Here is a 6,974-nt window from a genome sequence, read left to right on the forward strand (position 1 = left end):
ATTACCTCTCCTGTACCTGTATCGTATGCCCTTTATTGACTAATTTTCTTTGTTTCCTTTCTGTCACCTAGTGTCAAATCTGTTTGTCTATAATGAAATGTCATGCATCTATATATAGTCTATGGCCTCTACGTTGAGCTCTGTCACAGGTCTAGTCATAAAGTTAATTGTAAAACAAAAATACATTGGACATATAGGCTAATAGATCTCTGATAATTTAATGTACACTCAATATCAAAGATGTCTAGATAGAGGGCTCACGCAAACAAAAACAAACAAAAAATAACTAGAGGACGAGTTGGTTTTTCTAACATTTGGGCGACTTGTCCTAATATTAGGACGACTTGTCCTAATATATGATGTATGATTAAAGCGCCTAGCTGACTGTGATGTTTATAGCGTTACACGAGGAAGAAGAAATAATATTTAAAAAAGGTAACTTAGTAAGATTCACGAGACCTGAGAATGATTATCTACAGTACACTTTCATCTCTATATAATTAATCTTCGCGCTATCAATCATATGTGACGAAGCTTGAACAAGTGACCTAATAATTTCCATCTGTTCATCCTGGACCTAGTCCAAACAATCATGACGTCTGGCAAGGCTATTTTTTTAATTTTTTCTGGGACGAAAGAAAATAGCCTTGCCAGACATCATACTTATTTGGACTACCTCCTACCACTTCGAGCACTCGTGATTGAAATGTCATCCCTGAAAAACACAAGAAGGTCCCAAAAATATTAAGGACAATACAATGCCAATGGTAAATAATAACGTCCGGGTTCACCAGTCACCGTACGGGTTCACCAGTCACCGTACGGGTTCACCAGTCACCGTACGGGTTCACCAGTCACCGTACGGGTTCACCAGTCACCGTACGGGTATCCCTAAATATTACACGCATTTTTGTCACGGTATAGAAGTTCCTTCATTATATAAGTTCCAAAAGGAAAAAGTATTCTGGAATATTATTTCCATTAGTATGAATATCACAGTTTATTATATACTTACTACTTAGTAGTAAATACAGATAAATTGTATGTAATACAATCAATGGCAAGCCTGCTGTATCAGCCACCCATGATGTCAGTCTGAGACATTGAGTTGTAGCCCGAAGCCAGTGTCTAGTTTAAATAAGCTGGGACTAGTTAACGTACACTGCCAATAGTCTGACTGGTCTAGTGCATATCTGTGTGCACTTTTTTAATTGTTACTTACCGTAAGTTAACGCAGAATGTCACTCAACGCCATCAATATTAATAAACGGATACTCTCTTCCTTGCAAAAATTTCGTAAACCAGGTTTGACGTTCTCCCTAATAAGTGATTATTTTAAAAAAAAAGCGTGAAAACAGTCAGTACCACGTGTATTAAAAATGTCAAATTTTGGTAATTATTGATTGATTTATATTTCATAGACTGAATAAAATATAATTATAACAGAAAATAAAAAAACATTGAACATTTTTGCGTCAGAAGATATTAATTTGTAACTGCCCGCTTGTCTTCGTGTTTATTTTAGACGATTGATTATTAGGACGACTTCAGTGAATGGTTACCGTTAATTTTATGAGGAAGTGGAACCAGTTTTGTTTTCATTTCAAAAGTGTACACATAATTTTGGTCACAAACATCGTTTAATTAATATACATGGCTTTACTGTCAGTAAGTGTGAGACCATGAAAGGCACCAAAAAGGCCGTCTCACAAGTCTGACAAAGTTACGGAGGCTTAAAAAAATAGGAGGATCTTGAATGTTGTTAGGCCAAAAAAAAAATAGGTGTGTTTCCGGTCGCCCGACCGACCCTAATTTTTTGGCGCCGACCCTAACTTTTTTTTCCCGGAAAAAAAAAAAAAAAAATCCGGATTTTTTTCGTTTTTTCCGGAAACGGTTTTTGTTTAGTATAGCCTTTGAATGGCATCTTTTAAACGTTTGATTTCAAATAAAATTTTAATACAGTAAGTATTTGTGTGATACAGATTGAAGTCAAAAACGGCATGGCTTCTGCTATGGCCATCAGTCAAAGGTTATCAATAACAATCGATGAGTGTCCACACAGGAACGAGAAAAAAAGTATAATAGCCCCATTTTCTAATTCTACCACCTTTATTGATATATTCAATCAGTATCATGACTTTGGATTAAAGAACAATGAATTTACTGTGACTGGAAAAAACCATGAAATATGGACTATTCATATCTTGTATACTTTATACAATGAACTGATGAAAATAACCTGAAAGAATAACAAACTGATTATAAAAATACACAAAAAACAACCGAAGCAGGCCAATAAAAAAAAAAAATACCTACCTACCGACCCTAATTTTTTGGGGCATGCAACAGGAAACACACCTATTTTTTTTTTTGGCCTTATCTCTAATCAACATGGTTGTAAAATCAGAGCGTTGCATCTAATTATGATCAATTATCAGTCCGGTGATTTTGAAACACCTGTAGAGTTTTGTCAATTGTCACTGTATATTACAAGATAATACAAATTTCACACATAGCGAGTATGATGAATGCATAGCGGCCAGGGTTTCCGCTGGCGGTCGCCATTTTCGCAAATAATTCTGGCGATTAAAATTCGTCATTGGCGAAAGAAATATAACGATTTATTTTCAGCCATCTTGTTTATTTACTTTTTTTCGGGTTTCTCGGACTTAACCGATCAGACAATACTCGGAATTCACCTTGAACTCGTTAAGATTTTGACAGAAAATCAATAATCAGCTGATTGCATTCATAGCTATCGACATCAAAGGACTAATTAATAAAGGTGTTAATTATATAATATGACAAATTATGGTTAAATGGCTTCTGTCATATGTCACAAAGGGGATTTATTAACCACTTTGCAACGCACGTGTTTGAAGCAAAATTTTTACGCTTCCTCTCCTTCTTTTTATGATAGTCCAGAAAAGAAAATTGTTGTTATGACAAAAAATGTCCAAAAGCAAGAAAGGTCTCCGATTTTAAACTTTGTCATTTAACTTTCATGTAGATCATTGATTTGAGTGAGTACTTCAAAGTCGTTTCAGTTACACACGTCTATCAAGCATTTAGTTTTACTTATTTACGATGGTCTAGAAAAGAAAACTGTCGTGATGAAGAAATTCAAAAGGTTGGCATGAGAGTAACCCTTCAATGTAATGACTACACCTTACACGAGAGATCAATTTCAAGTGATAAGATGCTTCGTTTTGTTTTAAAAACCACTTCTTATTTAGGGGGGGGCTGGAAAAAAAGGAAAATTTTAAAAGAAAAATGTATTTGTGTTACTTGGCGAAAAAAATAATAAAGTGGCGAAAAATATATTGTTTTGGCGAAAGAGGTGGCGAAAAAAATAATTGACCCAGGGGAAACCCTGATAGCGGCCAAAATTCTATGCGTAGCGGTACCGCAATGCATGAATAGCCTAGGGAAAACACTGGGTTAAGTTTTCCTAGACAAGTTCATATATCAGATACTCTAAGCAATAGTTCACTAAATTTGATGTATGGAATGATTGTGAGGTTTACATGTTTAACTGGCAGGTGTCATTTGACCTTGACCTCATTTTTATGGTGCAGTAATAAGTCAATGTGAAGTTTTTGAGTTTTGGTCTTTTTTTCTTAAACTATATATGCAATAGGTCAACTATATTTGGTTTATGGAAATATTTTATCACCATGACGTATACATGGTATACCTATGTCAGTCTTGCAGGTTTTATTTGACCTCGACCTCAATTTAACAGTTCATTGCTCAGTTTTTGTGTTTTGGTCTGGCTTTTTCAAAATATAAGCAATAGGTCAACTACACTATATGTGTTGTATGGAAGGATTGTAAGGTGTATATGTCTGTTTGGCATGTACATGTATCATCTGACCTTGACCTCATTTTCATGATTCACTGTTCAATGTTAAGTTCCAGTGGCGGATCCAGAGGGGGGGTTCCGGGGGTGCGCACCCCCCCCCCCCCCCCCTTTATTTTTGCCGATCAATGCATTTGTATCGGGACATATGTTTTGCACCCCCCCTTTCGAAAATTCCTGCATCCGCCCCTGAGTTCTTATGGCAGAGTTTTTTTCTCAGATATTATAAGCAATAGATCATATGATCAACTACATGTATATTTAATCCAAAGAATGATTGTCAGTTGTACATGTCTGTCTGGCATGGTTCATATGATTTTGACCTCATTTTCATGGTTTAAAGGTCATGATTTTAATTGATATCATGGATTTTGTGCCTTGCGATTTTGTAATTTCAATTGCAACATGTTCATTAACAGAAATAATGCAAGCTTACTTAAAGATTATAATAAGAGAAAAATTATCGTCTGTAGTAGCCAAATTTCAGAAATTTAAAGTTGTTTATAAAAACTTATATCATGAATGATGGTTAATTAGTAAGTTACATGTATACTGCATGTTGCTATTATTACCATAGGAAAACACCTGAGACGTCTCCAAAAAATGTACGTGCTCCTATCATTGGAGGGAACACTTCATAGTTGTGTACACAAACACGGCAACATGACATAAGAAGAAACTATAAAAATCAGTTAAAAAAGGCTTAAATTAACGGAGTGGTCATGGAGGGGTACTTATACATCCCAAAATCAAAAAGGCACTAAGTACAGATCTGAGAGTATTCAAGGCCAATATCAACTAATAAAAAAAATCATGTTACTTGGACTATAATCATGATTATATCAAATATAAAAGACTTTTTTTTTAAAACTTTTTCATTATTATGTTTTTATCAGTCTTTTATCATCAATTGTGAAAGATTTATTTTTTTACTATAAATGATAAATGTTGCATATGTATTTAGAAAGATTGTTAAATGGTGATATAAATTTTAGTGTATTTTTCTTTTGCAGATTTTTGAAGAAATACTGTAGAAGACATTTTTATAAAGCTGTTGTTTGATCAGACATTGTCAAAGCAGTAAGTATAATCAAGAGAGGTCACCTACATATACATAAATAAACTCATTAAGATTCTGGGATTGAATTAAGTATATACGCCAGACGCGTATTTCGTCTACAAAAAACTCATCAGTGACGCTTGAATTTAAAAAAAAAGGACAGACAAATAATTAGACACAACATAGAAAAATAAAGACTAAGCAACACGAACCCCAATAAAAAATGAGGGTGATCTCAGGTGCTCCAAAAGAGTAAGCAGATCCTGCTCAACATATCATGTATATGATACTGTCAAGTTGATCATGTGGTAAATAGTCTGAATTCGCTAGGTCACAAAGTTCAAATGAAGTAGATGTAAGCAATTATAACCAAACTGTACAGCCTTCAAAAATGAGAAAAACACATTCTGTATGCCTATGGTTGGCTATAAAAGGCCCTCAACATGAGAAATATGAAACAATTGAATTGAGAAAACTAAGGGCATAATTTATAAGAAAACAATTACCAAAAAATAAATATGATAGACATGAAACAGCAACTACAGGCTTGGAACTGGCCCATAAAACAAAATGTGGCGGAGTTTTTTCAACATGTTTGCGAGCACTCAACCTTCCCCTAACCTGGGACAACGGTATAACAGAACAACATAAGAAGAAATATCATGAATATCAGTTAAAAAAGGCTTAACTTGATAGATAGATACAAATAGAATTACATGAACAAAAACACAGAGTTGATATGGAGGGATACTTATACATGTTATACATCCCAAAATCAAAAAGGCACCAAGTACAGATCTGAGAATATTCAAGGCCAATACCAACTAATAAAAAAAAATCATGTATATTGGACAAAAATATCAAATACAAAAGGCTTTTTTTGTTTTTAACTTTTTGATTGTTATTTTTTCAGTCTTTTATCATCAATAGTGGAAGATTTGTTTTTACTATAAATGATAAATGTTGCATATGTATTTAGAAAGATTGTTAAATGGTGATATAATTTTTAGTGTATTTTTCTTTTGCAGATTTTTGAAGAAATACTGTAGAAGACATTTTTATAAAGCTGTTGTTTGATCAGACATTGTCAAAGCAGTAAGTATAATCAAGAGAGGTCACCTACATATACATGAATAAACTCATTAAGATTCCGGGATTGAATTTAGTATATACGCCAGACGCGTGTTTCGTCTACAAAAAACTCATCAGTGACGCTTGAATTTAAAAAAAAAGGACAGACAAATAATTAGACACAACATAGAAAAATAAAGACTAAGCAACACGAACCCCAACAAAAAATGAGGGTGATCTCAGGTGCTCCAAAAGAGTAAGCAGATCCTGCTCAACATATCATGCATATGATACTGTCAAGTTGATCATGTGGTAAATAGTCTGAATTCGCTAGGTCACAAAGTTCAAATGAAGTAGATGTAAGCAATTATAACCAAACTGTACGGCCTTCAAAAATGAGAAAAACACATTCTGTATGCCTATGGTTGGCTATAAAAGGCCCTCAACATGAGAAATATGAAACAATTGAATTGAGAAAACTAAGGGCATAATTTATAAGAAAACAATTACCAAAAAATAAATATGATAGACATGAAACAGCAACTACAGGCTTGGAACTGGCCCATAAAACAAAATGTGGCGGAGTTTTTTCAACATGTTTGCGAGCACTCAACCTTCCCCTAACCTGGGACAACGGTATAACAGAACAACATAAGAAGAAATATCATGAATATCAGTTAAAAAAGGCTTAACTTGATAGATAGATACAAATAGAATTACATGAACAAAAACACAGAGTTGATATGGAGGAATACTTATACATGTTATACATCCCAAAATCAAAAAGGCACCAAGTACAGATCTGAGAATATTCAAGGCCAATACCAACTAATAAAAAAAAATCATGTATATTGGACAAAAATATCAAATACAAAAGCCTTTTTTTGTTTTTAACTTTTTGATTATTATTTTTTCAGTCTTTTATCATCAATAGTGGAAGATTTATTTTTACTATAAATGATAAATGTTGCATATGTATTT

The 6,974-nt window shown here is 33.7% G+C and overlaps 1 long non-coding RNA gene across 1 annotated transcript; it reads left to right on the top strand.

Moving 5' to 3' along the window:
• The first annotated feature begins 378 nt into the window (after positions 1-378).
• On the top strand, positions 379-6,883 carry LOC134702903 (uncharacterized). Its single transcript, XR_010104593.1, has 3 exons — positions 379-435; positions 4,876-4,942; positions 5,951-6,883. It is a non-coding gene; the product is annotated as an uncharacterized LOC134702903 (long non-coding RNA).
• The last annotated feature ends 91 nt before the right edge of the window (positions 6,884-6,974 follow it).

The sequence above is a fragment of the Mytilus trossulus genome, unplaced genomic scaffold, assembly GCF_036588685.1.
Source record: "Mytilus trossulus isolate FHL-02 unplaced genomic scaffold, PNRI_Mtr1.1.1.hap1 h1tg000757l__unscaffolded, whole genome shotgun sequence".
NCBI lineage: Eukaryota > Metazoa > Mollusca > Bivalvia > Mytilida > Mytilidae > Mytilus > Mytilus trossulus.